This window comes from Bacillus rossius, chromosome 1 (assembly GCF_032445375.1).
Source record: "Bacillus rossius redtenbacheri isolate Brsri chromosome 1, Brsri_v3, whole genome shotgun sequence".
NCBI lineage: Eukaryota > Metazoa > Arthropoda > Insecta > Phasmatodea > Bacillidae > Bacillus > Bacillus rossius.
The window spans coordinates 106,620,228-106,647,924 of NC_086330.1; the positions used below are offsets into that span (position 1 = coordinate 106,620,228).

General features: G+C 38.3%; 1 protein-coding gene across 4 annotated transcripts in view; it reads right to left on the bottom strand.

Moving 5' to 3' along the window:
• Positions 1-27,697, bottom strand: part of LOC134541563 (protein cycle) — a 320,442-nt gene that overhangs the window by 115,601 nt on the left and 177,144 nt on the right. For 2 of the 4 annotated variants that reach the window (XM_063385086.1, XM_063385094.1), the window contains exon 2: positions 8,558-8,647. The exons of the other annotated variants lie outside the window; for them this stretch is intronic. The gene's annotated coding sequence lies outside the window, so the exon portion shown is untranslated. The remainder of the gene's footprint in view (positions 1-8,557; positions 8,648-27,697) is intronic. 4 annotated transcript variants of the gene reach the window in all.

Below are 27,697 nucleotides of genomic sequence, written 5' to 3' on the forward strand. Positions count from 1 at the left end.
CGTAAAAACAGGGTTTGAAATTAAAAAAAAAAATTCAATGTTGCTTTTTATCACATTCATTCGAATTTATTTTAAATCATTTTAATATTTTATTAAAACTTGGTGCAAAGCAAATTTTTATACGATCACGATATAACTGCAAGGGATGAAAAATAGTTTTTGAAGGATAAAACCGTTATATAATTACCTTTTTTTCATATAATATTAAATTTGTCCTAAGTTATTCAAGTGATGGATACACTGAGTTAAAAATAGTCGATATTTCCGCTGCACGGAAAATGAGCCAATATTTAATCGATCATTTTTTAATATTGAAGCACATAAAAATGTTATGAACATTAAGTTCTTAAAATGTTCCAGAATTTTATAGAAGATTCCAAAGTATTTCCAGAATATACAGGTACTTCGAAATCTACCTATGCATGTAGGCTGTGCCGTAAGGGATTTTTTTCCTTTGGAGCTTTATAAAAGATCGTGTCTACGTTCCGCAGCTACCTAATGATCCGCCAGAGTTGAGACACAGAATTGAAGATGCTATTGCTTCCATTACTCCGGACTTGTTAACCAAAGTGTAGGAAGAATAGGACTTCAGGTTGGATGTGCACCGTATAACTAAAGGTGCACATATTGAATATTTGAAACACTTGTAAGAAAAACTAGGTTAGTTAACCTTCAATTTGATGCTAGATTTGTTATAAACAGTCTAAGTTGAACTGTTATAATATATCATTAAAAGTGGGACATTATTTTATGGACATTCTGTATATACAAACACCGACCGTTACGTGTGTCAAGTTGGCGATAACATAATGAAATTTCAAGTTTAAAATTTGTCAAAAATTAGTGCTCAATTAGTGCGATTTTGTACAACTGTGTATACTTTACAGTCAATAATGTATGTAGTAAAGCTTTAAAAACTTTGCTTAAAATTGTAACATCCACATTTGTTATTTTGAGTTTTTTGTATGTGATTTTTAATCAAAAAAAGTGAAGTTTTCGACCAACAGTATAAAATAATTTTTAATGATGTACGTAACACTTTAACGAGCTCGGAGATCAACACACAGTTAGAGGCCGCTACATTCAAAACAATACCTTTAAACTTGTTAGATTTAATCTGGTATCAAACGTTTTGTATCGTTTATTATCTGCAACGATTATTATGTGTGCGCCATTGAAAGATATGGCGTTACTTGCATATATATCTGGTAAAAATGGAAGAGTTAACAAACGTTCCAAGGTTATGTCTTCGCAATAACTAGTAGCACGTCAATTTCGCGAAAAATGTTGAAGGCCTATTAGACTCGCGACAAGGTGTACCCGCACCAGTAGTTTCTTCCTAGTGATTGGCGGCAGTCTGCAAGAAAAGCCGTTGCCTTATTTGACCGAGCCACCGAGGAAGTGTTTGCTTCCGCACTGGATTACTGTGATTGGTGGTGTAACAATCGACATGACCTGAAAGACAACTCACCCAATCACGAAACACAGACGATGGTACAGTGTTTCAACTTTAAGAGCATCTCGGAATCTTTTCGCGAAATATGCATGCCCCTAGGCCAATAACATTTAAATTTGTTAGGTGGAACCATAGTTGGCGTACACGGCAAAATTTGGTTATAAATAGAACGTAATTATTCATGTAAAATTAAGTATATTTAAAAATTTGTACATTTACATGAAAACAACTATATCACTACAAAACAGTATTCGCAGTAATACTGGGTTCGGATTCTTACCCGGTAATTTATGCTTTGAGTTGTCCCAGTATCTCCAATAGTTATTTGTAAACCGTTCCCAGAATAGCCTTCCAGTATTAACTGCGCACATTAATAAGCACAATAAAAACAAATAAAGAACAATTATTGAATATTCGGTCATCTTTCCCATAGTTTAAATAAATTATGCTTGGATGAAACATCAATTAAAATATAAAATTTTGCGCAAATTTGCCTCACTATAATACCTCAGTATTATTTGGAAAAAACGCATTTCATATATGCAAAAATAACCACAGCAATGTGTTGTACAAATTTACAATATCTTTCTTGTAGTATTACAGACTATTTCTTGGCAAATTTTTCCAAAGGAATGTTTGGTAAAATAACAGAAAATCATTATCTGTGTACAGATAATCATATTTATTGTATGAAATTATTAATGACAGTATAATCAAGAGCCTACTGTCACAGGCAAAATGAAAAAAATAATGTACTCCATATTGTTTTAAAAAATAATAAACTGCAAATATGTCGAAATGAAGAACATGCATAACTAACCGTAGAATCCAACAGACTGAAGGCAAAGCACGAAACGTAACCAGGATTCTAACAAACTATTTTAAAGAATAATACGGAACAGCTCCGTGAACGTTTTGATGATCTCCTGGCGTAGTTGCCACGCCAGTCCGCCAGAGGCAGTATGCCCAGTATGAACAATGTATCTGTATTATTCAAGTGGTACCAACATTATGACGAAGAAAATAACTTTACTTTCTTTCAGAAACCATTATACAAATTTAAGGGTGGCGGATGTGATAACTCTCAAATGCTTCGAATTCTAGAAAATAAGTTAATCATGTTCACACCAGAAAATATAATATAAGGAATGTTCCATAACTCGATTTTGAGTCGATAGACTTGACAGGAAAGTATATTACAATTCTGATTTTTTTTTAAAAAAAAACCTAAATTAAAAAATTGTAGTAGGTTTCGAGTTAAAAGTTTTTCAATCGCCAACATGTGTACCAACTTATTCGATACTGTGACTAAATATTTTTGCTGCGCAATCATAAATAACCGAATTATTGATAACAATTTTAAAAAATCAAACATGCTATACTTTGGGGGACTTATGGGGCAAAAATATTTTAGTCGGGTAAATTGGACGAATCATACTGTAAAAAAGTTACTTTGCTAACTTAGCAAGTTATTTGAAAATATGGCTAACTAAAGCAAATAAATTGCTGAGTTAAGAAAGTAATTTTTACGGTGTAAATAGTTGAAGTTGCCCGATTAAAAATTGTTGCCGTATAAGTCACGAAATAATTACCCCCCCCCCCCCCAAAGCTATAGCATGTTTGATTATATTTTGAATTGTTATCAACAGTAGGGTTCTTTGATTCCGAAGCTAAATTTTTGTTGAGAGTATCTACCTAATAATTTGGTGCGGGGTGGGGATTTAAAAAGGTTTGAATAAAAAGCCTTAAACCCAAAAACTACAACACTTTTTGAATTTTTTTATTTTATTTAGAATCGTGATTAATTCGCCTATAACTGTACTCGGCTTGACGTAGTTTTATGGTACATTCCGTATAATTTAACATTTTATGTAGGAAATGTGATTGTTGTGGTCACCCCTGTTGATGCTGACTCCCGCCTGAGTTGTTAGTATAGAGCTGCCCGGTGTTCGTCTCTGGCGTGCCTGGTAGGAACCCCGCCGGTGAACCAACCCTGGTCTCTTCTGGGAGGAGACTGGCGGAGTGATCTGATCACTCAGTCGCCTGGGTCGAGGCGGAGATGCGATAACACGACACCGCCTGGCCAGAGAAGGGCGAGAAGACCCCACGACAGGGCACGGCTGTAGAGGGGAGGGGGGGGACACAGGGGGGAAAGTATCGGGTTGTTCGGGCAAGATTGAACTAGACCAGCTGCAGGGACTCTTCAGGGCGGAGCGAGCCAGTCGCCACACACACTGAATACAACATTGTGAAAAATAAATAAAACTCTACAAACCTCTTAATGTTGATTACATCCTACCATGGTAAAATGAAAGATCTTAAGGGGTATTAATTAAGCGTCGCCAAAATGGGAATTTTTCATATTTTAGTTATAACTCCAATTTTTTAACTATTTATCACATTTGTTGGCATTTCAATGCATAAATCATATCTCCCATACCGTATATGCCTTGTTGCAAACAGAAATTTACTAACCGGCTCTAGTCTGTAAGCGCCGCGAGGAAACAACTTATTATTTCACGCGGGCGACCACAACTATAATGATAATCACACTAGTTCACTAGTGTTGTTTTCAAACAGTAGCCAAAGCTATGTCATATTCCATGTCAAACCATAAAATGTAGCACGGTAGCTAGCGGTATCAGAATATTTGGAATTGCGAGATGTAGATGTCCGGGCCTAATCCCCGTAAGGCCCCCGCCTACCCGGGGCGCTTCAGAAAAAAAAACACTCGATTAAAAAACATATACGCGTGTTTGTTTACTAAAAGCTTTTAAGGATACGCTGTGGGTGGATAATTAGTTGTTTTTTCCGTATTTTGTTTTTAAACTGTATTTTTATAAGTGTGAAAATGGCTAAAACTCATGTTTTCAGAATAATGTCTGTGCATGAAAAAACACCCGGTACAGATCCACGATAACAATCAAGGCACTTGCATTACACCTTTATCTTCATTTTTTCGCCATAGAATGTTAAAGTAAACTGCCCATATCTCATAGTTGCCCCATGCACGACGAGAAGACTGCGCGCCAGCCCAGAGCCAAACACCGCGCTGGAAGCAAGTGTCAGCCCGCCTCACAGACACAAGTACACCCCTGAGTGGGCGGAGCCAGTACGTCCGGGAATTCTATGGTTAGCGTTCAGAAATTTTTTTTTACTACGATGCCTGCGTTTTAAATTCGTTTAGAGTCTATCGTTACTGTCGGTTTTAATTTCAGTAGTATCATATTTCACATTTCACGGGTACGTTTCCGTAATGCTTTTGAAGAAGGCACGTGATCATCTGGTTTTTCCCCCTTCTTTATAGTGCAGCTTATTACAATTGTTTTAATACCTGTGTACTACTGTATATTAATTTCTCTGGTATTCCCGTTGACCCTTTCAGTCATACTTTGTCAATTCTAAAGATATACCTCATGTTAGTTTTTTTATTGAGACTAAACTATTATTTTTAGATTTCGTAAATGTAATAAGCTTATGCTATAATTATAATATTAAATTATAATTATATTATAGCAATTAATAAAAGTAAAATAAACTTTATGTATTTTATAGCCCTAAAGTATTGGATTGGATTGTAAGTATTGGACTATATATAATTAAAATTTCACCCCTAAGTGGGTGAAAAAGGGGTAAATATGGTTTTAAGATATTTAATTATATCTCTAAAACTAATCACGCGCTAAACAAAAGATATACGGTACCAATAATTAACATACAAAAACCACCAAAAGAAGTTACATTTCGCGACAAACAATCCCTTAAGTGTAAAAAAGGGATAAGTATGTTTTAAAGATGATTAATAATATTTACAAATTTAATTATGGGTAATAAATTATATTGAGTACCAATAATAAACAAGCGAGAACTACCTTTTTTTTAATTGGCAAAATTCAACCCCTAAGGGGTGAAAAAAGAGGTAAGTATGTTTTTATGAATAATAATTATTTCTCCGAATTCAATTAAACAAAACAAATTATATTGGGTACCAATAAAAAACATACGATAATAATCATCACTAGTTTTATATAGGCCTAATGTGAAATTAAACCCCTAAGGGGAAAAGGGGGTAAGTATTTATTTAAGAATAATAATTATATCTCCGAATTTAATTAATCGTAACAAATGATTTTAAGTAACTATAATAAACAAAAGAATACGAACAAACACTTTTTTTTTTGCAATATTCAACCCTTGAGGGGTAAGTATGTTTTTAAGATAAATATATATATATGATTATAATAAAGATAATAAATTATGTAGGGTACCAATAATAAACCAAATTTTTATATTTTGTGAAATGCAAGCCCTAAAGGTGTGAACAAGATTAATATGGTATTAAAATTAATAATTATACATCCGGGTAAAATCAAGCATTACATATTTTTGTTCCAATTATAAACATAAGAAAATTACCAACAACAATTTTACCATTCTGTGATAATCAATCCCTACAGGGTGAAAATGGGAAAGTATGAATTAATTTTTAATAATTATATCTCTGAAATAAATTAAGCATAATAAATTATTTAGGGTGCAAATAATAAACATATGAATATAACCAACCACAATTTTACCAATTTGCTAAGTTCAAACCCTAATATTGGTGAAAATTGTAGTAGTGATTGTAAAACAAAAACTAAATACTTCAAACTCAATTATAATAAGAAGTTATGAACTAAAAAAACTTGCATCTACAGTTACGTATTGCTTTTTTTCCTTTTATTAAAATTCATGTAATAATGGGGGTGAATATGGTGTGTCTTTATTTATTTTTAAAAAATAAATGGTATCTCATAAACTAAATAAGTAAGACGTAAATTAATGGAAAAAATAATAAACTATAAAATTATTTAATTTATGTGAAAGATTCCGCCCTTAAGGTGTGTCACGAGGTTTAGTTTGTTTTAAATTAAAAAAATTATGCATATTACCGTATCTACCTACTAGATTAAAGGATTAGAAATTAAGAATGATCATTAAGCATATACCTAGCGTTACAAATTGTTTTTATTTTTATATTTTCTGGATTTCTTTTTTAAGGGTTTGAAAAGGGAGTAAGTTTTTTTTCATAAAAAATTCATATTTCTATACCAAACAAAGCCGGAAGTAAGAATCTTAGCATAAAAATGTAAATAAATAATTACGTAGAGTACTTTGTGTCTATTTATTTAAAAAAAAGTTTGGAATTAGTCACTTTTCTTTAAATGGTACTATTTTAGCGATATTCTGAAATGGCGCGAGCAAAGCCGCGGGTTTTAAGCTATTTGAGATCTAAATTGTCTACTTCAGTGGACAAATAACGTGAAAGGGTTAACATTGCACTGATATTCGATAATACACCAAAATCGCTACCCGGCGAAAGCGGATTTAAGTCCTTTCTCTGACCTTCACTTATTTTGAAATGTATGACACACTAAAACTGTTATTGCTATTAAATATGAGAAATAGCATTTGACTTCAATTTCTGTCACATGTTTCACATGCTGAATCTTGGCAAAACGACGAAGATAACATAGCAGATGTCTGATTCTGTATGCTTTATCCTTGTTCTCCCTTCCAACAACGGCATCGAGCTCCCCACTCCTGAGCGTCACGCTTTGACGAGTCGTCGCCTTGACTCACCCTACTGCGTGTCTTATCCCTAGTCTGCAGTGTTCACTTTAATTGGCATTTACTTTCTCTTTACAATGCACGGTTTCAGCCATTAGTAATGCCAGATATATGACATACAGCAGAAAAGGTTTGGGCTCAACTTTATAATGTAATGAAATACTTATTTAATGTATCTGAAATATTATAATTTGTAATGAAAACATGTTGAATGATAATTTTGGGAATAAATGATATTGTTGTATTTCATTGAGAGTATTATCTAATAATACTACCTATAGGTATTTTCCACTTTGTTTTTAACAATTTTTGCAAAAAATTATTTTTATATAATTTATTGTTAAAATTGTTGCGTCTGTTTGAGCAAAGCACATAATTTAATATATTGCCTTGTTATTAATAATGACCGAAAATGCAAACAGTTTCTCCTGTAAAAAAAAATTGGGCGCGTGGAGTCCACGCACGACAGAACTAAAACTTCTTGCTTTTTAGGTATAGAGATAAATTATTTTCATTTTCGATCAAACTATCCACATAAAAATTATTGATGATTATAAACTCAATTGCACAAATCAATTTCCTCACGAATAAATAAATTGTAGATTCTTTAAACAAAATAAAAGTATAGCAGCGTCAATCTTCAGCCGTTACGAAAACTGAGGAGTAGACAAACACAAGCAGCGTTACGAGAATTCAGAAGCATCACTGTTGCGTCATTTCTACCTCTCCCCTGCCGTCTCCCTTCCAGCCGTTAAAACTAGCATAAAGCATGCTCCGCTACGTACCAATCCTCTTCCCATGTCGTCTTCCCCATCGATTGCTAGAGCACTTTCCACTACTGGTTCCCTCACCTCGTACCAACTATTCCCCTCATGATATCGAAAATTGTTGCCCTCAGTAAAGAACTTTCACTCCAATAATAATTGGTGATTTGGCATATATTTATTTATTTATTGCTTTCCGAATGACTACATCTGTACTAATACTTTCAGTATATACAATTTTATGGTCTTAGAAAAATCCACAAATAGTGAAATTAAAAAAAGACTCATTATAATTGACGATAGTGTACAAAATGAGAATATGAATATTCACAAGCCGGGTGGTGTGAATGTGGCAACTGCAATCTAAACGTGAAACAGACAACACCGGCTGCAAAGAAATGTTTTCGAACAGCATAGATAAGGACTAGAAAAAAATCGCGGTTTCAGAGACATCCAGGATAGACTCCACGATCCTCCAACAAACTAGGGCACAAGCCACCTGCTCACTGAATACAGTCTCGTGAAACCTATCAAATGGGATGCTTGCGATACTGGACTGCTTTGGTTAGAGGTATTCGAATTGGCTCAAAAATCCTCTCAGATAAGCCAGACATGAGTCAGTAACAGGAGCAATATGAAGCACGTGAGTTTGGCTTCCAGCACATTGAGAACTGAACACGCGAAGTTCCCCGGTGTCCGGGCGCGGAGTAGGGCGCTCCCTCACCTGCTGCGGCACGACGTGGGGCTTGCGACGAAACGAGGCTCTGGGCCGCGACGTCATCGAGGCTGGAGCGCGGCGCGGCGGCCGGCGCACCTGCGGGCACAACACACCACTGCAGCACCCGCGGGCACACCACGACTCTGCAGCACACGCGGGCACTCCACGACACTGCAGCACCCGCGGGCACTCCACGACACTGCAGCACCCGCGGGCACACCACGACACTGCAGCACCCGCGGGCACTCCACGACACTGCAGCACCCGCGGGCACTCCACGACACTGCAGCACCCGCGGGCACACCACGACACTGCAGCACCCGCGGGCACACCACGACACTGCAGCACCCGCGGGAACTCCACGACACTGCAGCACCCGCGGGCACACCACGACACTGCAGCACCCGCGGGCACTCCACGACACTGCAGCACCCGCGGGCACTCCACGACACTGCAGCACCCACGGGCACACCACGACACTGCAGCACCCGCGGGCACACCACGACACTGCAGCACCCGCGGGCACTCCACGACACTGCAGCACCCGCGGGCACACCACGACACTGCAGCACCCGCGGGCACACCACGACACTGCAGCACCCGCGGGCACACCACGACACTGCAGCACCCGCGGGCACACCACGACACTGCAGCACCCGCGGGCACACCACGACACTGCAGCACCCGCGGGCACTCCACGACACTGCAGCACCCGCGGGCACTCCACGACACTGCAGCACCCGCGGGCACTCCACGGCACTGCAGCACCCGCGGGCACACCACGACACTGCAGCACCCGCGGGCACACCACGACACTGCAGCACCCGCGGGCACACCACGACACTGCAGCACCCGCGGGCACACCACGACACTGCAGCACCCGCGGGCACTCCACGACACTGCAGCACCCGCGGGCACACAACGACACTGCAGCACCTGCGGGCACTCCACGACACTGCAGCACCCGCGGGCACTCCACGACACTGCAGCACCCGCGGGCACACCACGGCACTGCAGCACCCGCGGGCACACCACGACACTGCAGCACCCGCGGGCACACCACGACACTGCAGCACCCGCGGGCACACCACGACACTGCAGCACCCACGGGCACTCCACGACACTGCGGCATCCGCGGGCACACCACGACAGTGCAGTACCCGCGGGCACTCCACGACACTTTAGTACCCGCAGGCACACCACGACACTGCAGTACCTGCGGCCGGCGAGGCATGACAGCCCAGACTAACACATTGGGCTAACAATGACGAGATTGTGTCGTAAGTAACAGTGAATGCAGGAAGACAACAAAACCTGGATAACTATTTATTTTCCATGTAAAACAGTGCAACACTAAAATGGCGTATGTTCAAGGAATTGTTTTAAATCATAATCTCATTGCATGAATCGTTTAAAGAACGAAACACTTAAGCTATCTTTATACGGCATTTAGGAGTAACTTAATGAAAATGGAATGGAAGTCGTTGAACAGAAATGTGAAACAAATTTGGTAGAGCCACGTGTAGCAACATAAACCCGTAAACATGAAGGTAGTATCAAACGTATTGGTGTGCCAAATTAAACTTAATAATAGTGAAACTACCATGGAATACAATTGGTAAACTAAAATAGAATAAGATTTAATTAGCTGGCTTCTGGGTTGTAGCTAATATATCACCGACATTTCGGTGGACACAGGAGGAGAGGATAACCAATTCGGCTACAGTGTTTACAGAAAGCCAAACCACACAGACAGGCACCTGCAGACGCGTTCACGCCATCCGTAATCTCAGAAGAGAACAGTCATCTCAACTTTGGTCAACAAAGCTAGAGCCATTTGCCAAGAAGACAGTATTGGGGAAGAAATTAAACATCTAACAAGTGCTCTTCAAACAAATGGTGTGCCATGAAGTCACCTTAACAGCTAAAGAAAGAGTATCTTAAAGATTTAATTCCTTATGTCAAAAACATTTCAGACTAAGTGGCATAAATTCTTAGGAAGCAAGAAATTAATACAATTCTCAAACCTATAAACAAGCTTGAGCGGTCTCTGACATCTGTGAAAGACAAAACCCCAGTATAAAACCTAGCTGGTGTGTAAAGTGTCGAGCGAGTTCCGGGTGAGTTCCGAGAGTGAAGGGAATAGAAGTGCGACATCGGTGAAGAGGGCGAGACACCCTCGAGAGTGGCGCGACGCGGACCGACGGGACCGTGAGAGTGCGACTGAGTGGCGCGAGACTGTGTGTGTGGACTGGCACGAGGTAAGGGGCGAACCACTGTTGAGCCTAGCTCCAGTGAGGAGTGCGAACTGCAGAACTTGACAGACTTTGAGTGATGTGAGAATATACATTTTTAAGTGCCAGTGATTTGTGATGGGACATTTTTAAGTACAATTATTTATTATTAATGTAAATATTAATTAATAAAAATGTAGTAAAACTTAATTGGACTATCCCTTACGAACCTAGTTCTCCCCAATAGGTCGTAACAGTACTAACTGTTTACTGAATTTTAACAAGATTGGCAGTCTTTTAATTAAATTCCTTGTTGAAAATCCGGTTCAAAGCCGGGGTTTAATCAGAGCCGTTTCCAAAAGTGTAAAAGTTCCTGTTGTTTCGTGCGGCTAATTGCCAGTGGCGGATTTAGAAGGGCGCACTGGGTCACCCCCCCCCCCCCCAGAAGGGTAAATAAAATATGCACCGGATAATACGACTTCTGAAGTAATAAACAGGTATGATACTAGGCCCAGACTACTGGTGCCCAGAAGTGAATCCTGGATCCGCCCCTGCTAATTGCTACCTGCGTTTGGTGGTTTTAGGCAACTTTTACGATTTAGGCAACGAATTCTAGCGCGGGCGCAGAAAGTAGGTGTGTGATTCACATCCTGAAATGTTAGGTATTTGAAAAGCGACTAATTTATTTATCAGCTTATAACCCTTGGCCTTCTTTGAAATAATTATGAGTTAAATTTCGTATCCGAGTTTCGTATTATAAGTTTATTTGCAACATGAACAACATGAGAACACATGAGCTTGCTCGGTCCCGAGGTTAGATGTTTACACAACACTGACGAGTACTAAAAGACTCACTCCCTTTGTTTTTTGTAAATGGAACAGAAATATTCTTGTAAAATTACAGATATCTGTAAATTTGTACATTTACATGAAAACAAAATAGTGTTCGCAGAATTACTGGGTTCGGATTCTTACACAGGAATTTATACTTTGCGTTGTCCCAGTACCTTTAACAGATAAAGTGAATTGTAAACCGATCCCTGAATAGCTTTCCAGTATTAACTACGCACATTTATAAGCATAATAAAACAAAATAAAGTTTAATTATTCAACATTGATCATCTTTACAATGGTTTAAAAAATTATGCTTAATTAAACATCACATAAAATTCATAATTATGTGCCGATTTTCGTAAGAAATACCTAGTATTATATCTAAAAAAAAAAACCTATTTTATAGATGCAAAAATAACCATACCCATGTGTTGGAAAATTAAATATATTTCTTGTAGTACACATTACAAAACTATTTATTGGCAACTGGTTTCCAAAAAGAAACCTTTTGTAAAACTACAGAAAACGTTTCCTGTGCACGACACACAACGGACCCCTGCTACGTGGAATGCCGTATCTGCGATCGTGTAGACAGTACACTTTTTGCATGTTACAAGGTGCCGATATGGCACGGAAACGGCCCACGGGATAAACGGAAGTATTCATCATGTACCCATGTCCGTTCACATTCCTGCCTTGTTCCGTGTTACGCTTATGTTACTCACAGACGACGGCGGCGAAGACAGGTCCGACTAACCAACTGGCCTGCGAAATGCCCCTGTTTGTTCTCATATTCGCAGCTCCAACCACCCTTCAAGCTAAGTTCATCCAACATTTAGGAGTTTATTAAAACTCCATCTCACTCCAGCTATTCGATAAAAATTCTAGACCCGTTATAATCCTCATATAACTTTTGTCTTTAATGTTGGCGTAAGTGCTGCTTATGAAAAAAAAAATTGGTACGTGTACTTACGTACACGCGTTAGAAGTTATACTTATTCGGCGTAGTAAAAAAAGTAACTTTAATTTTTCAAACAAATAATAATATAAATAAAATATTAAAAGGGCTGGAGTGATATAAATACGTTTGTTAAGTATAAAATCAATCAATTAAAAATTTCTAACAAATACTCAGTATTCAATATTAGATAATATACACACATACATAAAATTAATTATTACATTAAGAAAATAAACAAAAAATAATTAATAATGAAAATGTAACAATATGCTAAATATTTATTATAATTTATTAATTTGTATTATTTATTAAATAATTTAATAATTTATAATGCAAAAAAAATTATACTTATGGGAACATAACCTCACAAACACTCCCATCAAAACAACCAGGAGACTACTAAACCTTCCACAGACACTCCCTGCCAGCGACAATGGAAGCTTACAGGCAACCTATCATCGTTATACATACGAGAAAAAAACTTCACTTATATAAATACACTTGAAAATACACTTGAAGAAGTTTATAAACACAATGTATTTAGTAATATGGACCAGTATTTGATATCAATCACTAAAGTATAAGAATTAAACCCATATATATAATATTTATTTTTATGAAACTTTTTTTTGTACGTGGCCTTTGTTTCATCCTGTGATAATTTCGTTGCATGATGCGCGCGCATCGTAAAAATTCACTCTTGTCATTTTATCATAACGCGCCTAAAGAAGTATAATTTCAATAAAAAAATTCTCATAAATGGTTCAGTTCGACTATGAAACGCGTAGACGTAAAATATATTTAAAAGTTCCCACTCAGTTATCTTGCAAGCATGATATGACGATTTCCGTATTTCTGGCTTTGCTCTGGTTAGTTTTTTTACAGTAAAGGGAGTGCTTATTTCATAAAAAGTGTAATTTCTTTAACTGTTCGTAATAAACTGATGGTCACATGCTTGTAAAGAAATCAAGGTGGTTCTATTTTTTTTAAGTGGTGTACTTGGATTGTATTTAAATTTATTGTCTTCATGTATTTGTCCCGAGGTACTAACAAAGAAGGTAATTTAATATTTTGGATTAAAGCCAAAAATACTCTTAGTTTCATTTAAATATTCCTTGTATAGTTTAATGAGATGCCGACTTCATTAAAAAGGCGTTAGTTATTTTTTGTGTGATAACGAGGGAGCTCGTTATAAATCAATGAAACAAGTCAAGCATGCATTCACAAAGGGTTCATGACCCACGATTCCAGGTTACTGTGATCTGCTGCCCTGTTTTCTGGCTTTTAAGTATCTGTTGGCATCAAACCTTCAAACTGCTTCCTCGGGAAGTTTGTGTATGAAATTCTTGCAAAAAAAAAATTTTATGTCCAACATTTTAGCTTCGGTATACGGTATTTGGTAGGAGTGTTTTCGTGAATGCAATAGGAGTCGAGTGAACGGAAATATGTTTAGTCACGGTGCCGTCAAGATGGTGGACCCACGTGGATACATTATATAATCACTCCGTAAGCATACTGGGATATACCAAACGTATTGGTGTGATAAATATAACGTTATGTTAATGAAACTACCCTCGAATATATGTGGTAAACTAAAATAGAAATAGTAAAAAGTAATCACAAGTTTTAAAATACGTAATAAAACTGGCATTACACTGAAAAATCCACAAGCAGTACTACGACTTTAAACGGAAGGTTTACACTGCCTAAAATGAATATACAAAAACTAACAGGTTAAAAACCTGTACATAGACTATGAATTAATATAGATCCTATCCATTAAAGAGCCATCTTATACTGACTTATTATTCTTTTTGTGGTATGTAACTGACTTATTTATACTCAACTCTACTGTCATGTATATTTTTAATTTCTTTGTTATTTGTTTAAAACTCCTAGTCATTTACATTATTTTTTTTAGAAAGAGGCGAAATTTTAATCTTCCACGAAATACAAATTATTTTTCGTGCATTTCTAGACGAAAGGCTACCTAAACGTGCATACCTGCCAACTTGTTATGAGTGCAATCAGTAAGATTTCCAAACTAACAAATCTATAGCGTAAATCAGGCGCGATGTTTAAAAGTTATCCGGAAAACACGTGTTTATTTTGCATTGATAATACCACGTTTCTACCCAAAATATCAAAGTTAAATAAAAAGTTACTGTAATTTATTAAAACTTAACAGTTTTAATGCAAAATAAATGATTTAATACACATGTACACAAGTTAATGTATTTTTTTCTTACCGAGATAGGCCTTTATCATAAGTCCTTTAGTTTATTCCCTTTGGAGCAAAAATCATAAAATTAAGTTCACTTTAGAGCATGTCATTACTATCAGTTCAGAAAAAAAATATCACTTCTTGCCAATGTAGTTCAATTTGCTAATTATGAGTTAATGTTAATATGTACACAAAACTGCCACACGAACACACAGTGTAGGAAAAAAACAGTAACTTATTCCCTACGACCACTTGACTGTGCACTGGAATTTTGCAGATACTGTACAGTAGCATGTTTAGCTCTTTTTAAAAGTATTTCTTCCACCCTCACTGGCAAACTTGCAGAAGCCTTTTCTGCAGCCAAATTAATTAAGTGGCACAGACAACCTATGATTACTAAATTTGGCTGCTTTTCTTTTAATACAGAAATAACACCATTTTTAACTCCAACCATAACTGCTGCATTATCACAGCCAAAACCTATACAATTATGAATTGGCACATTCATACTTTCAAGTTCTGATAGCAATAACTACCCAATATTTTTACCAGTAGAAGCACCTTCCAATGATGGTATGGCCAAAACACAACTAGTTACTAACCTGCAGTCAGGGTTGTAATAAGTTACCACGAGAGGATATAACTTATTACTTGTGTCATTGCTTCCATCAGTAGCTAGTGTATATGGGCCACTTTGCAAGCACTTTACTACTGAATTAGTAGTATTGGAAGCCATTTCTTTTACTATTGCTGCAGTTTTAGTGTGCCCACAGCTGTACATTTTTGCGATATCAGACCATGGGAACATTTTTCGAAACAAATGCCCGGCGTGGTCGGCGACGCTGAATGGAAGGTTATGTTCCACTAAAAAGCTTGTAAAATAACATTCCACCCTAATCACATCACTGTCACTGTTACGGTTCACGGAAAAGAAACTATTTTTTTTTGTTTTCTTCTGCAAGCTTCGCGTTATTTGCATGTTTCAAGCTCTTGACGTGATAGGAAATATCGTGCTTGCCGCCATGGGAAACATTAATGTCGCAACGACAAACACTACAAAACGCACAATTAGAGCCTTTTTCACTCTTAGTAATGAAAAGAAATAATTCTGAGTAAGATGACCGAAACACCTGTCCATATTGTTTTTACTACTCGTAGCCATTATGAAATCATATTATCTTACGTTTCGTACAAGCGCTAACTTATAAAATATTTACCGCACTCGTACATAAACGGTTAAGTCGCTATCAGTCGTCTCCAGCCAGCCTGCTGTGTACCCAGGGCCGCAACTAGAGTCTCTGGCACCCGGGGCATGAATGGATTTATGCGCCCCCCCCCCCCTCTTTTTTTGCACATACCACACCAATAAAGCGGGGGGTCCGGGGGCCCTCCCACGGAAAAATGGTGCTATTTAAGCATTTTCTATACCTACATGTAACAGTTTCTGTGCTACTGTACTTCCCATGCATGAACCCACTATGTCCATAAAGTAGTCCGTATAATCACTAGACTTGTTCATAAAATATGTTGAGACGTTATATTGTAAATCAGATTAGACATTCCTGGCATGCAAGTTAAAAAACTTTTTACCAGTTACCAGTTGTAGTAGGAATTACAATGCAAGCGATTTCGGCGCCTCCACAGCTTTGCGCCCGGGGCGTATGCCCCGCTTGCTCCCCCCTAGTTGCGGCCCTGTGTGTACCAACAAAAATCACAAAAATTACTTTCATGACTCTTCCGCACAAAAGATTAGCAAGATCAGTTGCCATCCAGCCTGCTGTGTACCAACGAAACTTACAAAAATTACTTTCTTTTCGGAACGATTTTTTTCTGACTCCATTATTCTCATACTATTGCGGACGCCATGTTGTTAAACAATAACAAATGCTGCTCAAACGGTACATTTATTTGGGCACTCAAATATTATACTGCATTTTTGAACAGACAAAAATCGTAAGATGTTCCGAATTTCCGTACAATCGTAATATGAATTATTTTCCGTACAAATTACGGGAAAATCGTACAAGTTGGCAGATCTATGCATATCAAAGGATAAAAAGTATATAGTTTCTTTGTCGTAAATATCTGTTTTCGCCAAAGACCGTTAACCTCTGTAAGCATGACCCAAAAAAGCATGACAGGCAACTTGTTCCATGTTGATGTGTTTTTACAACTCAAAGAGTCTTTGAATATTTCATCATGAGCAATTTGCAGGTGACCTTCACGGGAAACTCGTACCCAGAGCTTGCGTCACAACGCGGAAACGACTCTCGGGCATATACTCAGAAAAACGAGTCCGCAACTTGCACAGAAAAAACAAACAGTTCGTTATCACAGGTGGGTTTTCTGACTAATACACTGTCGAAAATAACCTTCAATCGAAAGAAAATTTTTACAGAAATGTATAATAAAATAACGGAAATGCAGTGTAGCGTATAAAAATGGACCTAGCATCCGTTTATCTTATACGAAAGAGTTATTTAGCACTAAAACCGGAATATGATCGTTTCTATTGCAGTTGAGATATTTATTTACACCTCTTACGTAATTTGCACCTGCACCTTGAAGTTACCGAGATGTTTGTAATCAGCCTTGAAGCTTGTAAACTGGCTTTCCGAGGTCGAGTCGCGTACAAGTTTACCGCAATTTTTGTTTTGTAAGTGGAACATAAATATTCACGTAAAATTACAGATATTGTAAATTTGTTCATTTACGTGAAAACAACTGTATCACTACAAAATAGTGTTCGTAGTAATATTGGCTTCTGATTATTTCCCGGGCATATATTCTTTGTGTTGTCCGAGTAACTACAATAGTTAAAGTTATTTCCAAACCGTTCCTTGAATAGCTTTTCAGTATTAACTACGCACATTAAAACGCATAACAAAACAAGATAAAGTCCAATGATTGAATATTCAAATATTTTTTTCCATTGCTTAATAAAATTCTGTTTCAATGAAACATCAATTGAAATGTAAAATAATGCGCCAATTTACATAATAAATACTGAGTATTATCTCGAAAACTGTGTGTGAGTGTGAATGAGTGTGAGTGATTGTGCGTGTGTGTGCAAAAATAACCAGAGCCGTGTGTCGTACAAAGTCACAATTCATTTCTTGAAGAATTACAAACTATTTCTTGGTAACTGGTGTCCAAGGTAATATTTTCAAAGAAATTTTTTTTGAGTGGTAGATTGTACCGATTTTTTGCTTTGCGCTGCAGCAGGCATCTTCATGGTTAAGAAATCAACGTCTGTACAGTAGGTACCTACTACCACTTCAATGCGGATCAACATCGGAAGACAAAATAGTTTATAAGTTATGCCCGCGCCAGCAGTTTCTTCCTTGTATTTTATGACCATCTTCGAGAAAAGCAATTAGGTCGGACCGTTCAGGAACTTTTGCTTCCACAATGAATGGCTATGATTCGTGTGCCAACAGTAAATACGTACCTGAAAGAAACTCAACAAAGAATATACTACAGTGTTTTTAAATTTCAGCTAGTCACAAAATCTTTTCGCAAAAAATTACATGCCCCATATTTATTAGACAATGGCTGCAAAAGCCTGCATTTACTTCAAGCATTGAAGTCTGATTGCATCTCCAGCCATACGATTCTGCAATGGCTTACAGTTGCTTTCCGAAGTATGGCGGTGAAAGGACAACACAATATCCAGTTCTAAACCCGAGAAGGAAATTTTCCGACAAGACCGGGAATCAAACATGTAACAATTGTCTCAAAAACTATAAGTCCTGAACCAGCAGCATCCCTGGACTCTGCGGGGTCCTGGACTCTGCGGGGTCCTGGACTCTGCGGGGTCCTGGACTCTGCGGGGTCCTGTACTCTGCGGGGTCCTGGACTCTGCGGGGTCCTGGACTCTGCGGGGTCCTGGACTCTGCGGAGCCCTGGACTCTGCGGAGCCCTGGACTCTGCGGGGTCCTGGACTCTGCGGGGCCCTGGACTCTGCGGGGCCCTGGACTCTGCGGGGCCCTGGACTCTGCGGGGCCCTGGACTCTGCGGGGCCCTGGACACTGCGGAGCCCTGGATTCTGCGGGGCCCTGGACCCTGCGGAGCCCTGGACTCTGCGGAGCCCTGGACTCTGCGGGGCCCTGGACTCTGCGGAGCCCTGGACTCTGCGGAGCCCTGGACTCTGCGGGGCCCTGGACTCTGCGGGGTCCTGGACTCTGCGGGGCCCTGGACTCTGCGGAGCCCTGGACTCTGCGGGGCCCTGGACTCTGCGGGGTCCTGGACTCTGCGGGGTCCTGGACTCTGCGGGGCCCTGGACTCTGCGGGGCCCTGGACTCTGCGGAGCCCTGGACCCTGCGGAGCCCTGGACTCTGCGGAGCCCTGGACCCTGCGGAGCCCTGGACTCTGCGGAGCCCTGGACTCTGCGGGGCCCTGGACTCTGCGGGGTCCTGGACTCTGCGGGGCCCTGGGCTCATTCATTTTATGGAGGCCCTTTCCCTGAAAATGAAAAAAAAAAATTATCTTTCAAATAACATTAACTTACCCAATTTTTAACTTAAAATTCGATGATGGTTTTGCTAAATTATTTTAGGGTATTTTAATATTCATTGCCGATAAATTATCCTCAGGTAAGTTTTATAGATGCCTACGATAAAATTTCCTGTAATATCGCGCCCTTATACATGGCAATAAAATCTTTGAATATAAATATGTATTGACCAGTACATTAAGTTACAATATTAAAATATTTTAACTTTACTTTTCCTATTAATGTACATGTTTTTAACAGAACACTGGAAAAACAAGTAAAGTAAAAATGAAAAGCACCAGCGCTGAGTCCTGCCCTGGAGCCACCCCTGTCCAGAACACTGGGCCTAACTGTTGGACTTACCGTGGCCGCCTTAGGGCTGGGTCGCCGAACCACGCGCAGAGATCTGGATGCCAACGCGCCTTTTACAGACCGCTCAACATTTATTAAAGTACCTGATTACGAAAAGTATTTAAGAGATATTGCACTTGTCTATGCCAAGTTTCATTTCATAGTTTCGTTTTGAAAAATTGTTGTTTAGGACACTGGAAAAGGCAATAACATGTGTTTTCACGGACTATTTTAGACGTGAAAAATTCTGAACACAGTAGGTACTGTAAATGGTACTATTTACCCTTAAAATTATTTTAGGGTCACCGCTTGTATGCCAGCCTAGAGGCGCGTTACCGAAGCGAAGACTGCATGCCAGTTCGGTGCTTGGCGCTTAGAGGCAAAGAGCCGTGTAATCCTGAAGCCGGTGTCGCCCTTAGCGCCCTGCTAGAGCTCGTGCGCCCTAACAGTAACAAAAAGTACACTCGCGTTTATTAGTAGGTTGATTTTTATAGAACATTAAATTGCAAGACAATATTAGCAATTTTACATCTTGAGGGGATTACAAGGGTGTTCGTTTATCACTAATAGTTAGAGGTGGTGATTTATCGTAAGAAAATGTGTCTATTTGGCAGGCTTTCGATACCTATAATAATTTATACATATTTGCAACATGGCTCTCATCGGTGTAAGAAGCTAGTCCCGCGCTTAATTAGCCAATTACGAAACCCGTACTACAACACAGACGTCCATGATTCGCTCCGAACTACGTCATGTAAAAATGAAACAGCTTCGGCAACGTTCATCCGTGACTTCCGTACATACAAAAAACAAGCATAAAGTTCCTTAGTTTTAAAGAAGAAAAAAACAGAAAAAAAATCAGATACGTGTTACAACGTTAAAAATAGATAAAGCTTTCGTTAGTTTCTTGTACAATACTGTCAATATTTTCGTAAACTGTAGGGACGTTTCAAACAGTGCGTGAGCTAAGGTGGATTTATATTGCCTCCGAAAGGCTCTTACGTTAGATCTATTCCATAAAAGAGATATAAAAGAGCGTACACGTATTTTTTTTTATCTATGTATCGCCGCCTTTCAACATAGCTACCGAGCTCTAGCGATGAGGACAGTATAAACATAAAGCGTCTCACAGAACACGAGGAGACAGCATATCGAGGGAGGGTAGGCGAGAGTGAGCGAATACGGAGATTTCACATTACAATGGATTTACCAAACTCGGATGTATTATGGGTGTAGTAGAGGGATGCCTAGAGATAGGAGAGACTATCTGAAAACATCACAGGTAAAATGTATTCAGATGTGTCCAGCGATATGTTTACCAGTGTTGGCTGTCGTAGGCATATTCGTGAAATTGTATAAGTATGCTTTTTGACGCTCGCTGGTGCTTATAGCGCGGTATCTGGCTGTGGACTGGCGCACAGTCTTCTCGTCGTGCATGGGGCAACTATGTGATATGAGCGGTGACCGTAACATTATATATGGCGGAGGAATTAAGATAAAGGTGTAATGTGGTTTGAGTGGTTACAAGAATCTGTACCGGGTATTTCATTTTTTTTAAATTATCCTGAAAACACGCGTTTTAGCCATTTTTACTCTTCTAAAAATACAGTTTTTTTTTTTTTTTTTTTTTTAAACTAAATCCAAAACTCAACCGCCTTCAGCGTATTCTTAAATGTTTTTTCGTAAACAGACGCTGCTATGAATTCCTAAGCAAATTTTGAGTAACGTGTATTTTTTTTTCTGAAGCTCTGCACGCCGTATGTGCGCCCAGGTAGGCGGGGGGCTTGACCCCGTATTGTTTATTAGTTCGCTGTCGGCGAATAACACTGATGAAAATAATAGGTGTGTTTGTCGTGAAGGGTGGAGGCTCGGTGACGACGAGAGCCGGCTATTAGCGGCGGTGCAGCCGGGCGCGAGTAACTCGCCGGCAGCGCACACACTGGGGCCGGCCGAGCGGCAGAGGCTGCGCGCCCCCGCTACAGCCGCATGACGTCACTCCGGCTGTCAGCAGCACTCGCCCCGTCCCTCGTCTGCCCCGCGCACTGAGGCACTCAAACCACCCGGCTCGCTAGCATTTCACTTTCATTTCATTTTATTGTATAATAGCTAATGCCCGGCATGCGTTGCAACGCCTCAATCATTTTTTTTGTAAATTGTTTGCAGTAAGTACACATATAGAAAGCATCTCTCTTTCTCTCTCTATCTCTCTAAATATATCGATCTCTTTCCTCTATGTAGGGTATATATATCTTTATATCCCTATATATGTCACTCTATAGCAATGAAAATATAAAAAAAATCTACGGTTTTACCTATTTATATTTTTAGCTATATTTTTACCTGTCACAGGTGTGGCATATGTATATAAAAACACGCAAGTATTCGAATGCAAAGCTGTGTCAAAATTTCAAAGTAATCCGTGAAAAAATTTCGGAGATATAAGCTTTCGAAAGAATAAACATTTACATTTTTATTTCTATAGATATCTATATTCATAATAAGTTTATTTATATGTATATATTACATTTACGGTTCGTTTTTTAGAGTATTGATTAGTGCCTATTTACAGCACAGTCACAGTTGGAATCATCCTGACAAACAGAAATACTCCAATGCTAAATTCCAATTATTATTTCAAAGGAAAAGGTATTTTTAGCAGTCAGTCACTATTAATAAGGCATTCCATACAATTATACGCTGTGCTCGAAAGAGAAAAATTAAAAAAAAAATAATCGAATGAAAAAAATTGCTGAGACAAGCCGTTGAAAACAAGATGGGGTTCTTTCAATTACCACTCCTTAGAAATATATAATGGATATTATTAGAAGATTATTTTGATGAAATAAAAAAAAAAATTGTTGATAAAAGTCGTGAAAATCACGATGGCGTCTTTCAGTTACGCCTCACAAGTAAAAAATGGCACACATATATAGGTATACATGGTGAGACCGGGCCGTTCAAATCCCCGAAGGTATGCGCGCATGACCATAGGCGTGCGCACGGTAGGTGCCACAGGTGCCTTGGCACCACCATTAGGGTTGACGTTATTTTGTTTTTTAGAAGCAGAAATAATACATACTTACAAAAAACCGTATTATTTCCAAAAAAAAAAAATGTTTTCCAATCGTGTCGCGTTACAGATGTGCTCATAACACTATCAATATATCAATTATCAATCGGACCAAATATACACACGGAAACAAGCAATTACTTGTGCAATTACTTGTGTTGTACATGCGGGCCGAAATGTGTAACTTACTGGATGTTCAAATCCCTACAGTTCGAAAACGAAAAGTCTCAGTCATCTTAGAAGGCATTGTCAGTTCGTGCTCTTCTACTGCTTTCTACGCAGAAACAAAAAAGGATGAGTTGAAACTGTTTACATTTCATCGGGTTTTGGACAGTCTAGTTCAAGGTATCAACTCTAGGTTTGCACAAGGAACCAAGAAAGTGATCTCTGCCACAGGAAAACTAATGGGGTTAAATTTGGGTCCTTACAAGTGTGAAAGTAGTGACTGAAGTTCTCTCAAAACAGTTCAGAGTGAATGCTACGGAACTAGAAGCAGAAGTGAAGCTTTTGAAGACAAAGAGAGATATGGACACCGACTTTCCACCTAAACCTGTTTCTGACTGGATTGATTTGCTGTCAAGGTTTCAGCGAAGTTCAACCTACAAAAGCTTCAGTGCAGTAATGAATACATTTTAAACAATGCCTGTAACTAGTTGTACAAGCGAAAGAACTTTTTCAAAGGTTACTATAATAAAATCAAAGCTTAGGTCTACAATGCGCCAGGACCGCTTGAAAAACCTTATGATTCCATTTGTGGAGCAACAACTGGCTGCTTGTGCAAACACAAATGCAATATTGCTCTGTTCAATCGACGAATGGTCCTTTAGTAATACAGAGTAGGTATTATGTTCAGCAGATTTCCTTAAGGTTTTTTATTTTTAGTTCTGGACTTGCAAACGTGTTTTCAAAAGAAATTTTGAACAATATTGTACCTAAACATATACTACTACTTAAAATACATTATACTAATCGGATAGGCTTACTCGATGACTTATATGCAGTCGCCGACAAAACATTTTTGTTGTATTCCAAAAGTTAAAACTTTTGCCCACTCTCATTTGTGTATTTTTATTATTTTAATATTTTACATATTTGAGGTATGTTACAAAAACTCCCTTGATTTGTTGATTTAAAACTTAACATTTGAGAATGTTTTTTCTAGCGTTTATTTGGCGTCTTCAGAAAACATTTAAGTACGGTTTTTCAAAGCCACCAGCATGAATTCCGTGCAAACAATTTGTGCAATTTACTTTATGGCTCAATAAAGCTTAAAACTGTAAATATTTAGTAGTTTTACTGGCGATTATAACGTTCAAAGGCATAATTTGTCATAAAAAATGTTAACATTTTTACATCTGTGTATTTAATGTTTTTGTTCGGAAACACCTTAAATAACACCATTTTGCGCTTTCAAATCCAAATTTTTCCGGGGGAGAACCCCCGGACCCCCCGCTTTAGGCTCGCGGTCCGTGAATGACAGGGCTGTTGTGTAATCTGGCACCACCAATACTGAAGTCCTGCGCACGCCTATGCCCATGACGTCAGTGGTCAGGCACCAGGGTACCGGCGCGCGTCGCTCCTTGCCTCCCGCGCTCGTAAAACACTTATATTAAATTTCACATATCCATGCAAGTGTATATTTACCACAACTGTCAGTTAATTTACAATAATTATGAACATGTTAATTCGTACTACTTCCAAAAATATTTTATTTTTGCAGATTACGGTTGTTAATTACTTCAGAGTGATTTTTTTTTTAATTTTATCATTCTAATTGTCAATGTATACACTTGAAAAAATCTGAGTAACTTAGCGGAGTATCAAACCCACGACCTTATGCCTGTAGTCCAGCGCAGCAGTGGAGGACGCAGGCGGACTGAGGTACCGCGGCAGAGGCGGACGTGTGATGCCCGGCAGTGGCGTGGCAGAGGTGGACTTAAGTAGCGTGGCAGTCACTCGGTGACAAATCACAGCATATCTAAATAAATTAGTATTTAATAGCTAATGTAGGTACATAAGTCGCTGTAACAGCGCTATGGATATTTAGCCCCATTTATGCATAACGAGTGTTGCGCCTGTAGCCTTCCTTAGCAAACGGACGGGCACATCAGCTAGTGAACAATAACAAAAGTAAGAACATAATGATTCACTATAAATATTTTTAACACTAGTATGAGAGAATTAGTTATAAATTTTCTAAAAATACAACTCTTTTATCCTTGTTTTATTGATTTTTTCCCCCCACTTTGGAAATGGGCCGCTGCCCTTCTCCCCTTGCCACAGTCCTCGTGGATACGTCTTTAGGTGTCATTATTATTTTACTATCAGAAAACCTTCGGTCAGTCCACAGATTTAAAATCTTCTTTGTAAGGTTACGTATAGTCATTCAGATTTGGCTGAAGTTTTCAACGGTCAGTGGTTTCTTGTGAATACACCATATTTATACAAATAAATAAATATATGGAGTGCAGTTTCGTACCAAATAATTTACATTGCTGGACCTATAGATATACAATTCCCTTTTTAACTGAATCAACTGTTTTGTTTGCTACGGCCGTGGGTACAAGTCGTAATCGATGAAAGCCCACAAACACGGCATTTACCTGTGTTTTATTGATTTCGGCTCTTGGCACGTCATTTGTTCTACGTCACGTTGTGGCGAGGAAAACATTTCGTCAATCAGCTGCTGCAGCTGCAAATGTTGCGGGTACACCATAACGACGAATTAAATCGTGCATATGTTCCGATTCCGATTCTGGTTCCGAACTCTCAGTTTACGAAAAATGACACTTTTTGTAACTACTCAATCCGGCGTTCTATAGTTAGGCACATTCTATAATCCGGCACCAATCGATCCGATCGCGATCAAGTTATTTTTTCTGGGTGGATTCCGGCAGTCGACTTTGGTCACCAGGTCGCATTACCGCGCTGCCCACGTTTGTTTTTTGTTGTTGTTTTTTACTTCGAAGTTTATCGTTACTGTCGGTTTAGATTTCAGTACTGTGTTTCCTGTTTTCGTACTTCCAGGCAGGGGCGGCTCCAGGATAAATTTTTTGGGTAGGTCCGGACTGTGCCGCAGGGGCGTGTGCACAGTTTTGGGAGCCCGTGCTCTACCGGGAGGTGTGGCCCGGGGAATTATTAACATTCAAATGCAAAATGGTAAGTTTTGTGGCTTTCTGTCTTTCTGTGTATTTATTTCTCTTTGAAAACCAATATATTAATTACAAGAAATATTATAAACGTTTAATTGTATTTTAAAAAAGTAAACTTAAATATCTATAAAGGTCACAAATTTAATTGTTCGGATTAATATTGTGTTAATATAAGTTGAATACTACAACTCGAACGTTAATATAAAATGTTACAAATCTGCAGGCAAATTTATGGTTTCATTTCATTGCAAACTGCCCTTCTCAGAAGGGCAGATGATTACATTGTAATGAAAATAAGATTTACTTCTCTTATAGTTTTTCAAATAAATAAAATGGTTCATATGAATTGTGTATTTTTATAAAAAAAAAGTCTTGATTCCAATTTTCAATTTTGAAAATGTTGGAAAGCCGCAACTGTTTCAAGGTACATTTTCATACATTGTAGTTTTTTTTTTTTTTGTAAATGGAACTGAAATAAACATGTAAATTTACATGAAAGCAACTGTAACGCTACAAAAAAAATTCGCTGGAATACTGCGTTCAGATTCTTGCCCAGCCATTTGAGCTGTGTGTTGTCCCAGTACCTCCAATAGTTAAGTTATTTGAAAATCGTTCCCTGAATAGCTTTCCAGTAATAACTGCGGTTGTTAATAATCATAATAAAACAAAATAAAATCTAATGGTTGAATATTAATTATATTTTATTCTATGGTTTTAAAAAAATTATACTTGTGCAAAACATGAATTCAATTTACAATTATGTGCCCATTTTCGTAAGCGCGACAGTAAAAACATTTGGTATTGTTACCAAAAACGTATTTCATATACACAAAAATACCACAGCAAAGTGTTGTACAAATGTACATTATATTTCTTGTAGTATTACAAACTATATTTTTTGGCAAATTGTTTCCAAAGCAATATTTAGTAAAAGTACAGAAAAATGTTTTATATGCAATAAATTTTCGAAGAAGACTAACGCTCATCTTTATTTTTTTATATAGAACAGCTCACTACACATTGTTGTAATACCACTGTACTTTAATTATATTAATCTCTATTTGGCATTTCAGTTTAAACTATTTCGAAGTAAGACCGTGGTCCCCAACGAGCCGTATTAAAGACCCTCTCACTGTGTACGGCAATCTTATCACCTCGTGAGCGGCCTACAGTCAGCCTGTTGTGAACGGTGGTGGTGACATTAATGGCCCTGTCTAACCGAGCACACATGAGGTGTACAGAGCTTCTTTTTTTTACATGCTTTATATTAGCTTCACCTGTATGTTTGTCTGTCCGTCTGTAACTCTTTCGACTAAGTGTGAGTGGCTCATCACTGTAAAATGTCCCACCATTTTCATTACGTTCGTTAGCCGAGCGATCTAAGGCGCGCGAATTCTGTGATGTCAGCTTTCGAATTAAGCGATCGTGGGTTCTACTCCCGGCCACGCCGAAAAAAAAAATTATTTTTTTTTCGGTAAATTCTAAGATTATATCCATACATCTAACTGTAAATGATTCGGAGAGACTTTACCATTTCTTTGTGACGTTGCAACTCCAAATAGTTATCTCAGATGGTAATAGGTAGTGTCGGTAACTCATTTCCCTATGATAATTATACATAAATATAGTTTAAAAAACTTAAAAAAACATGCTTTTAAAGAATATCAAACTAAAAAGTTAAAAATAAATATAGTTTAAAAAACTAAAGAAACATGTTTTTAAAGATTATCAAACTAAAAAGTAAAAAATAATTTTAAAATTTAATTTATGACAATAGTATATAAGCAATACTAGTATAAATGAGAAAAAAGCATGGGGCGCTTAA